The 11,524-nt window shown below is 36.8% G+C and overlaps 1 pseudogene; it reads right to left on the reverse strand.

Moving 5' to 3' along the window:
- Positions 1–6,767: 6,767 nt before the first annotated feature.
- LOC101576699 lies at positions 6,768–8,764 on the reverse strand (annotated as a pseudogene).
- Between the last annotated feature and the right edge of the window lie 2,760 nt (positions 8,765–11,524).

Raw genomic sequence — 11,524 nt, forward strand, 5'->3', positions numbered from 1 at the left:
ATTGAACCGCGGTCCCTGATGCTTTGCCAAGCTTGTTCTAAGTAGGTGCCTTAGACCACTGAGCCATCTCTCCAGCCCCATTTTGTTTTTTTCTTAAAGGAACTTTTTCAGGAATATTTTTCAAAACTGAATCTTTTAAAATAATAAAGAATACTGCATACTACAGTCAATAAAGACAGTGCACCTTTGGTCCTGAAACAGGTAAGAGTGACATGAGAAAGGAAGTTTGACTCATATATTACTTTTTAAAAAAATATTTTTTCTTAGTCCATTTTGATATGTACAACACGTTCTAATTTCTTTTCTTTTTTAAAAAAATGTATTTGATACAGGGTCTCACAACACATCTTGGAGTTATCCACCTGTTTTCAGCCTCCCCAGTGCTGGGATTCCAGATGTGCACCACCAGGCCCCATCTTGGCAGCTGGCTCAGTGTGCTTGGGGGTAGGCCAGAGGCAGCATGTACCAGAAATAGAACTCCCCCAGTACCTACACTTGCCTAAGCAGGTGCTTAGTCCACTGAGCTATCTCGCCAGCCCTGTATGTTGCTTTTTAGTGACTAAAATGCACAGGATGTGTTTTCTCAATATTTAAAATTGTGTTTATCTTTATTCAGTCTTTTAAAAATATAGTCATATGCTTATTATTATTATTGATGGCAGATAAATTAGAAAAATAACATAGGAGATAGAGTGACAATAACATTTAATTTTTTAATTAATTAATTTATTTTTTGTGGCCTGCTCAGCCCACCCTGGGGGCATGACTAGCATGGCACATGGTGCGGGGAATCAAACTGTATCCTTGTGTGTTTGCCTAATTTTACCTAAGCAGGCACTTTAGACCACTGAACTATCTCACGGGCCTTAAAATTTAAATTTTTCAGCTAAATCTGATAGATTTAGGGTGGGTCAACTTGAATCCCTAGTAAACCAACTTCTTTTCTCTTAATAATTTTGAACTCTGAATTAAGATTACCTACTCTTTCACCCCATGAATGGAAAAATCAAAGGCTTCACCTAACACTGCAATGCATGAGCCTTTACAAAACATGAGACAACTTTTACATTTTAGTAATACTATGATTAAAAGCAAAACAAAACAAAACAAAACAAAAAAAAGGAGGTGGGTGTGGAAAACAAAGACAAGATCCCCTGGAGCCCAGCAGCAAGGGGAAGCCCAGTGCCTGTTCCCATCTCCCAGAAGTCAGCTCTGGAGCTTGCTTTATTTCCCCTTTCACAGTTTATGATCATGGATAATGCAGACACTGTGTGTTCTTGGCTTCTCCTCTGACATCTACCACAAAAATTATTACACTCAATTTACTGCGTACAATACGAACTTAATAAAGAATGGTGGTTCAATCAACTAATAAATTAATTTTGAATGCACTTATAAATCCTAACTTTGTTTTTACTCAGCAGTCTACCCCTTTGTTTAGTTTGGAACATTTTGATTTTTAACCTACACTTTTGCCTTTTATGTATTCATCTCTTTAAATGCTATTAAATTCATATGAAGTTGATTTAAGCCTGGATCTTTCTTCTCAACATGTTTTTCCAATTTTAATATGGCTTTGTTTATCCACAGAACTTCTAAACCTTAAATTAGATTTGGTTTACAAGTCATGTTTAAGAATTTGAATTTCCATTTTACTTTTAACATTACATTAAAGCTTTCTGATAACCTGTAAGATGTTTCTAAAACTTTTGAGTTTCTTTTATTTGAAACAGTGATAAAATTATGTATGAATCACCTCCATTTATAGTACTTAATCTGTTTTTAATCATATGATCATATAATGTGTTCAGGATTTTAAGCATATTATGTATAAATTATTTTTAAATAAATTTGTTTAGACAAGGGAATCATTGAGTTTCCCTATTCTTCAAAAGCAGAGAGACATAATCATTGTTTAAAAAGTATAAATATGTATATGAATAGATCATTCAATGTTAGACAACTTGACAGTAACTAGAAATTCAGTTAGTGGGCCAGGGAGATAGCTCAGTAGAATAAACGCAACTCAGTAACTACAGGCAGAATCAATGTCTGAGCACAACATAGCAGAAAAATGACTGTTAGATGAAAATTGTAAATTATGGTCACTGAAGAGAGAATGTTGAAATATTGTTGGAAGAATCAGGAAATTTTCAAGGGAATAATGAAATAATTTTCAATATATCAGTAAGTATACTATCTTCCCAGAAATACACATATCATTTAATTTTCATAATGTATTTTACAAAGATTTTGAATGTTTATATTAATTCTGAAATTTAAATATTTATTCCTAATCAGGTATCCTCACTTTGTTCATTCATAAAAGTGAGATTCAGAAAAGACAGATGCACACACAATGAGATTTAATCTTCCCTCCACTTAAGGAAAAATATAAAACATCTGAAATTTACCTCCTGCTAAAAGCATCCACAAAGGTGAAATAAGTGATCAGCATGAATATTAATTTTAAGTATGTCTGATTAGTTATCTAATTGATTTTTGTATTCCCAGCTACTGTGCTAGAGAGGAATGAAAATTGATGAAGGTAGGAGGAGATTTGTGTCTCATTGCTGTACACATGAGAACTCATACATTGGAATAAAGTAGATAAAAAAAAATGGCAAATTACAGCAGAAAATTAATTATGAATGTATTAAAATAACTACTTGAAAACAGAAATCACCATTGATTTTGTATTTAATACATATATTTAACTCTGTGCAAGTGGATTTAGAGCATATGGTTACAAATTGAAAGATAACTCTTTACCTATTCACTTACTCATAAATTCCATATAACATTTCCACTTAAAATATTTATTCTGAGACAATTAATTTAAATATGAAGTCAAATTTTCAGATGCACTTCTTAAAATAGAAATATTAATCACATGAATTTCAATATTATATTTTCCCACTTATGTAATATAAAATTATTTTCATTTCTCCTTTATTATTTGGCAAATAATCACCACAAAAACCTTAAAATATTGTCATTTTTTTGCTTCATGGGTTTATGCATTGAACAAATGATTGTAGAGAGGAACAATATTTACTTTTATGACTGAAGTGTTTTGGCATCATTTGAGCATTTAATTGCAGTGTTAACTTCCTTAGAAATAATTTAACATATAAAGTATTAGAATGTGTACTGTGTTCTCTTAGCAAGTTGATAGTGAAATTCTCTGATTCTCTTTCACTAAAAATATTTAGAAACACATTTCTAAACACTCATATTTCTAGTTACTCTTGTGAGAGAAGCAGGGAGAATTTTCCAGAGACTATAATTTTGATGGGGATTTTTAGAAGAAAGTCAAAATTAGGAAAATAATTGGATCATTCCAAAATCCACACTGTCCATACCACGGGATAACAAAGAAATGATTATTCCTACAACGCTGGACCTATTTTCTGACAATAATGACATTTCAAACATTATTTTCTCACTATATAGATGACATATCTCTACTAAACTTCTATTATAGATTTATGACTAAAAAACACCATATATAAAGCAAATGTGGAAATAGCTAATTCCATTTAAATTCAATTGCCCAAGAATATATCAAATATCTACAATATGTTGGGAGTCATAAAATAGTAGGGTTTTTTCCCCACAGAGGAAAAAATCTCCCATTTGCAATTTAAAAAGGAGATGTGTGTGGCTTTGTGCTACTGTTTCTAATTAATTTCTGGAAAAAGCATATCTGATTTTTCCCAAGAATAATGAATAATTTATAATAATGTAAATGAACAGAACACCTAATATGGTGGTTTTTCATGAGACATATACATAATCTAGAAAGGAGAAAGAACTACATTTTAATTACTGCATTGGTAAGGATATTATTATTTTAGTTTTACAAAAACTACTTAAATTTAAAATACTCAATAATTAAAAATAAGTATCATAGGTGTTACTTTCTACAGAATGATGTAAAATGGACTAAACTGATGTTACTATTTTATTATAAGGTATTAAAGCATTTAGTCTCCCATTTTCAGCACTGAAAGGTTGTAAGGAATAAGAACTCATTTGTCATTGCTTCTCTGAGTATAAGACAATGACTATATTTGGAAATAGAAGAGCAAGTATCATAAAAATTCAGGTCAACTTCTGCAATGTACTTTCAGAAGAAAGAAACAGGAAGAAGAGCAAGCAGGCTGACGGAATGGGTGATGCCATTATGGTAACTTTGTCAAATATGGGCATTTATTTGAATTTCTACTGACAAAGATGGCAACTGATACTTGAATTATAAAATAGATTAGTAATGACATTCAGAAGTCAATTAATCATAATCTACACCAAATTTAAGCTAACCACAATATTTAATACCTCTTCCCCTCAGAACTTATTGATAATTTATCTCCTTATTTGGGGGAGAGACAATATAGTAAAATATATTATGATACTCAGAAATTCATACTAAAGAATAAGATTTGTGGAATTTTCTTTTCAAAACAAGAGAGAAAGAATCAAAACAAGGAAATCAAGTATAGAATTCTACATTACAATGCATAATCGATAGTTAAGTGCTGTTTTTCTTAACCTGTTGTCTTTTCAGAACTATTTTGAAATTATAACTGAGGGAAATATTTTCATGATTGTATGTATTTCTCATAAAGTTCCCAGCATTTCAAGTGGAATGGTGGTATTTAATCACTTAATGACTATGCAAAAATTGCAACATCCAAAATTTTTGTAAACACTTCTGATCCTAAATATTTCAGGTAAGAAACCTTACATGAAGTACAATTAGCATGTGAAATAATCAATTTATTTTTTTAGGTGAATTTTATCTAACATTGATTAGAGAATGCCTGCAGTCTGGCATATTGCATGTCTATCAAACTAAATGTCAACAATAGTTCACTTTCTTTTTCTCTGAGAGAAAAATGATATTTTGCTCTAAATGTACAATGCTATTGTAATAACAATGAGGTACAGTTTATTGGCCTGAATGAAGAACAAAGAACAGTATGGAATGAAAGATTGAGAAAATTTGTTTATATGTATGGCATTTTGATCTCTAGCACAAGAAAGATTTTTAAAATGTGAAATGATCAATAGATTGCATTGTTGAAGTGATAAAGGACTGAAAAATTCAATAGGTTGTCCAATACTGCCAGCTGGAAACGAGACTCAAGGGTATCAACAGTCTACATTCAGAAGAAATCCTGCCACGTTGATGTAATAGCCTGATCATGAAATGACTTGCCTGCCACTATTTACAAAGAACTCTTTTAAGTGGGTTATTTGGAGATCACATAAATATGGCCTAACATAAAATCATGTCTCTAAGTGTTTTGTATTTTCTCCATAAACAATAATTCAAATGCATTTTGGTTAAGGTTTATATGTTTAAGTATGATAGAGCTGAAGATTGTTTAATATCTGCCATTCATTCTGCCTTCAAATCAGATTTTACTTTGAATACGCTGTGGAGAAGAAACACAATATGTCAAAACTGAGTAACAACTCTGTCTAGACTGAAGTAAATACATTGTCACCCAAGTCTATGAATAGATAATAGAGTACTTGTTTGAAGCGTGTGATAGACACAGCCGAGGCAAACCTTGCCAGAACTGAAAAATGTGGAAATGGTTGCCTTGGATCCTACAAGGAGCTCAAAAAATCTGAAAGGATCTGAAAAGAAAGAAAAAAAAGAGTAGAAATACAAATTTCAAAACAAGAAGAATTAAAAGATTATTATGCCTCTCAAGAGGCATGAGGTTTCCTTAGGTTGTCTACATAAGACATGATACAGAAGAAGCTTGAGATTTTTTTAAGCTGCCACTACCTAGATTTTTGCATCTTTCATGTTATATTTTAAGAGCATATGAAAGTTGTAAAATAGAGACAATGGAAATAGGAGTATTTTGTAAATCTCCCATTGTTGTTTGAAAATATATATTGTATTTATACATTTTTACTTTGGATTGTTGTTTTCTTTTGCTTTAAAATCTATAGTGAGGCCCTCACTTTATCACATGTACAGATCACAAGAAATTTTTAAAAAATTAAAAAAGATACAAATTGGTGTTCTTTATCAATTATCTCATCAATCTAACTGAAAAATCTATCATTAGAGTCCTGATTTTTAGTTCTCCACACACCACTGTGTGACAAGTTCCTCATATCCTACCATCAAAGGTCAGCACATATTTGGCCATGACACTGGACACAGTGCTAGAGGGAAGCCAAATCATTCTTCCTTCACAAACATAAGCTTTTTAATATTTCTATAAGACAAATATCTCAAATTATAAGCTCACATTATAGAGTGCCACAGTAACGGGCTTAGGAGACAGCTATACACTTAGAAGATTCTATCTTTAGTGTCATTTACACTGACAAGTCCAGTATCACGGAGTCTGAGAGGTGAATAAATATTCAACATCTGGCTGAATCTGGGTTACCTGATAACGGAATGGCATAGCCCAAATAAATCAGTTACGAAACACACATTATAACTTTGTCTTAACTGGGAATTTGTATAACCCCTCCTGTGGCACCGGCAAATTAAGGATCAAGATGAAACAAGCAGGAGCCTTTGCTAAGGCAGATCTTTTAAGATAACAAAAGAGAAACTGAAAATTACATGTGCCCCATTATAGGTAACAGATGCTACTAATTAAACTGCTATTGCAATCAGATTTTTAGATTCTAAATGTTTTTTTTAAATATTTTTTATTTTGAAACAGAAATGAGACTCAGTTCAGGTTGTTACTTTACAGTGAAGCATCCTTCAGAAAGTGGACATAAAGCAAGTGCTTGACCATCTCCACAACCACGTAGCTGAGAGTTCAGATGTTCATTACACAACACTTTCTGTGTTACCAGAAGTTAAGACTGCTCTTCGACAAACAGGACAGGTAGAATTCTCAGATAACCAGCGATCGATGCAGTGGACATGATACTCATGGGAGCAAGGTAGTTTGCGAAGTTTGTTGCCTTCTGTATATTCTGTAATGCAAACACTACAGGTTTTTACTACATCGTTTTCACCAAAACTTCTCATTGCCAAGTTGTCAATCTGTTCTTTGGTGAGTCCTCTGGGTTGGTCAACATCATCCTCATTTAACAGGAAAACCTGAGCAAGCCTTAGGAATGGTGAAGACCCACCTTCCTCAATGATAATTGGAACCCTATATTGACCCTCTTGCCTGGGGCCTAATGCTGAGCTTCCTTCATTACTGCCTTCAAACAACTCTGAGATAATTTGTGAACTTTCACCACTGGAGCTGGAACTAGGACTAGAACTCAAACTGGAACCAGAACTGTTACCAGCACCAGAACTCCCTCTACCATTCTGGGACTCTACCCTTTCCGTAGTTCCACTTGGGACTGAGCCACTAGGTTCTGACTCGCTATTACTGTATATATAGTAACTTGACTCCTCCACACCTGTCATTATCTGCCTTAACATGGTTTGAATTGTAACAGATGTAGTCTCACTTACACCAGTATTTAAGATTCTACGAATAGGAATCCTGGTGGTACTCAAATAGGTTCTCACTCCTGCCCGCTCAGAACGTGAAAATACACGCCTATAACCTCCTCGTTCGCTGTTGTAAGCAACGATTCTATTTGGCGTCTGAGACCTAGAACGAGTTCTGCTAGCTATGCTGTCTCTGGGCTGATATTCTCCAGGACGAACTCTTCGGACTTGAAGATCAAGGACTATGGTTGGTGGTCCCTCTCCTAGTTCTGTAGATTCACCACTGCTGGCTGCGTCTGCAGAACCTGCTCCCTGAGAAGCATTTCTTGTTCCAGAAGCTGCAAAAAGACCTGTACTTAACAGCTCAGGCCCAGTTGTGTGTTGCCTCCATGTCACATGGTGCCAGGTCCCAGAACCTCCCTCGATCTCGTCTACTAAAGGTTGCTCAAAAGCTCGAGTTGAGATACTGCGATGGGATCTTCGTGGAATTTCACTCTCCGGATGCAGAGGTGACGTACTCTGAGCTCTGGCTCTGGTTCTCCGATGGTCGGGGCTCCTCCTTCTTGCCCTCCTCCGACCTCTACTGGGTGGGTCTTCCGTTAACCTGTCAGTTGAATTTCCTTCCGACCTACAGCGTCTTGCAGAGGTTGATTCAGATAATAGATTTTCCACTTGCCCTTGGCTGTTGCGCTCTCTAATTTCTCCATCAGAACGTCTTAAAGATGGCTCATTTTCATCCTCGGGGTTTTGGTTTCCATTAAGGTTAACATTTATCTCTAAATTTAATCTGAAATCACCGCTGGTTGTATTGGTCAGGCTCACGGCCCTCCACGCCTGGCTTCCCCTCCGCCTTCCCGCCGCCTCTCCAGCCTGCCCGACAGAGCTCAGCCAGTCGAGCACAGAGTCGGCTCCAGAGGCCTCCGCGGCGGGGTCTGCGCCCCGGTCGGCACCGGGTCTGCGCGGCAGCGGACCATCTTTAATCTGCTGTAGTCTTCTCAGCAGCTCTTCCTCGGTGCTTTCTCCTGGCGTTCCTAGCAAATCGAAATCCCTCATAAGTCTATAATCTTCTTCACTCAAGTTAGTCACGAAGTGATGGAAGGCTTCCTCTCGACCCAGCCTGTCCATCTGGCATCTGCGCCGCGCCGCACAGGGATCGCCGTTTCCCGTATCGGGAGAGTCGGAGTGTTCCATCTTGGCGCACAAGTGGGAAGCATCTGACCGTTAGGACATGGTATGGAAAGGCAACAAGTGCACTGTCGTTTTCTCACACTCGGCTTCAGTCTCAGAGACAGCACCTGCCGCGGCTGGTGGGGCGGCTCTGCCGAGGCCCGTCGCGCCGTCCGCCCTGCACCTCGCCCCGCGGGGGCCCGCCTGCGCCTCGACCAGCAGCCACCGCGCAGCACTGCTCCACCCCTCCCCGCTGTTGCCTAGCAGCGGCCCCAGAAGGCTCCGCGCGCCCCGCCCCGCCTCGCGGTTGCCTAGCAGCGGCCCCAGAAGGCTCCGCGCCGCCCCGCCCCACCCCGCCCCGCGGTTGCCTAGCAGCGGCCCCAGAAGACTCCACGCGGCTGCGTCGCTCACGTTCCTACGGCGAGACGTATGTAACAAACAACAGCACCCAATGAAATCATTGGGGAGGGAAAAAGCGAACGAGTAACATTAAACTGGCATGGAGAAGAGGGCATGTGTGCACGAGTACAGTTTATTGTCTGAAGAGCTCCGTTGTAGGGGAAGTGAAGAAATGGATACCCCATTCCAGTGAGGTGGGGACACGCACAAACGCAGCTACCGCTAGGAGAGTCAGTGCCGCCTTAGGTCGTAAGGAGCACCCTGACCCTGTCCTCCCAATTTTAATCCACTTCTAACAGTCAAATAGCTACGTACTTGAGATTGATTAGTACAGTAGGAGAAACTTTCTCGTAAGTGCTGTAAACATACAAAAACAACCTGAAGATTTTCTGTCTGCAGGGCTTGTTGCTTCAGCGTTCAGCGCAGTGTTGCAGTCTACGTAGACATTTCTCTTGCAGTCAAGGTTTAAGATACACAACAGGCTATGGGTGAGAGTTTAAAATATATTCATTTTTAGGAAAAATTCTCTGAGGAAATACTTTATTTAGCATTTACATCTATAAATTTGCAAAATATTCAACAAATATTATTTTTATCAGACAGAAAAAATAAACTATCGAACAGAATTGTGCTTGTGGCACTAGAAAATATCCAGTTTTATGAATAATATCCTTTATATAACAGAATTAAAAAATAGACTTACTAGTATGATTTTAAGTTTTGAATTAAAAAAAACTGTAAATTTTCAACTCTGGGCACAATAATATGCCAGTCATTATTTGGATTAAAGTGTATTTTAATTATTAGAATTTATTTCAACTGGTGATTTATATTCTTTTAACCTTAAAATGTTATATGTGGAACTACATGCCATGCATAAGAAAATTATAATTTTAACAAGAAGACTGCTCTAATATACTGACATAAAGCAAATTTTCTTGAAGATATGTTTTGCTATCAGTCTAATTCTCTTCATCACTGTTCTATTGCACAAAGTATTTGTAATCATATATTTTACACTTATTTTTCAAACTTAATACAGACAGATTTTACTTTTTTGTGTTAAATTTAAATTTATAGAGCTGGGAAGATAGCTCAGCAGATTAAGAGCTTGCCTAGCAAATACAAGGTCCTGAGTTTAATTCCCTATATCTCAAAAACATAAGTAAATAATAAATAAATGAATAAATAAATTAATGACTGGCTTGTACATTCACTGGTTGACATTATTTGGACAGTAATAATATAAGTGAAAGCATTCTTAAAAACATCAGAATATTTCTTATATGTAACTAATGTAATATAGCTTATTTTGTTATGCAGAGTCAAAGGCAATCTTGCAATGATGTGAGCATGATTTAATAGGACCATTTAAAATGGTATAGTTCTGTTGAATATTTAAACTTCCCAACTTTGTTTTCTTTGGGGAGGGAGGTACCAGTGATCAAACTCAGGACTTTGAGCTTGCCAGGCAGGTACTTATGCTGCTGAGCTATAACCCCAGCCCCAAAGCACTCCAGTTAACACTGCTCAAAGAATAATTAGAACAGAGTTGGCCTTGTACCATAACTTGCTTCTTACCGCATCTCTCCAGACAGGGAAATTATCATTAACCATTAACTTGACTTTCTACAAATTGTACTAGGGCCAGTAAATACTTAACATATAGTTAGAAATAAAAGATTTTCTTTTATAATAATAAATTCCCCTCAAATGATTAGGAAGAAAAATGTTATATTCGTGGCTCATCTTTTTATTTATTTATTTATTTATTTGTGGAACTGGAGATTGAACTCAGGCCCTTGCGCTTGCCAGGGAAGTGCTTATTCCACTGAGCCATCTCCCTGGCCCCAATGGCTCATCTTAGAACATGCCACTGATATTTTTTGTATAAGAAAGTGACTATAATGAGACAATGAAATTTTGAATATTTATATTTTCAAATTACTTGCTTTATTATTTAAAAAATCTTTGCTAAAAAAGATTTCAGAATAAAAACATGATTTTTCATAGTCTGGGATTTTTTATAGTTTTCAAGAAAAGCATTTAAAACAGAAACACAAGAAGGTAAAGATAAAACTGAAGAACGTGCATCATTTAGTGACTGAATAAAAGAAATAAAGAATAATGAGTGGATTTTAGTGAACGGGCTTGAAAGGAGATTCACAGATCAGACAGGAATTCTCCCAGGAAAGGGGAGGGAGGACTGGTACAAAGAACTGCTGATATGGACAGAAGGAGCTGCCGGTAGACAGTCCAGGTAGAAGCAAATCAGCCCAATAAGGTCTCTTTGCTAGCACAGGAACTTCCCACTGCTTAATACGCTTATAATTTGCTTAACTTAGAATATAGCAACTACATTGAAATAATTATGTTGGGGCTGGAGAGATGGCTCAGTGGTCTAAGGCACCTACTTGGAACAAGCTTGGCAAAGCATCAGGGACCGCGGTTCAATCCCCCAGCACCACATGCCAGCCAGCCCCGCCCCCTGGTGGGCTGAGCTGGCCACAC

This window comes from Octodon degus, unplaced genomic scaffold (genome assembly GCF_000260255.1).
Source record: "Octodon degus isolate 3935 unplaced genomic scaffold, OctDeg1.0 scaffold00013, whole genome shotgun sequence".
Classification (NCBI taxonomy): Eukaryota; Metazoa; Chordata; class Mammalia; order Rodentia; family Octodontidae; genus Octodon; species Octodon degus.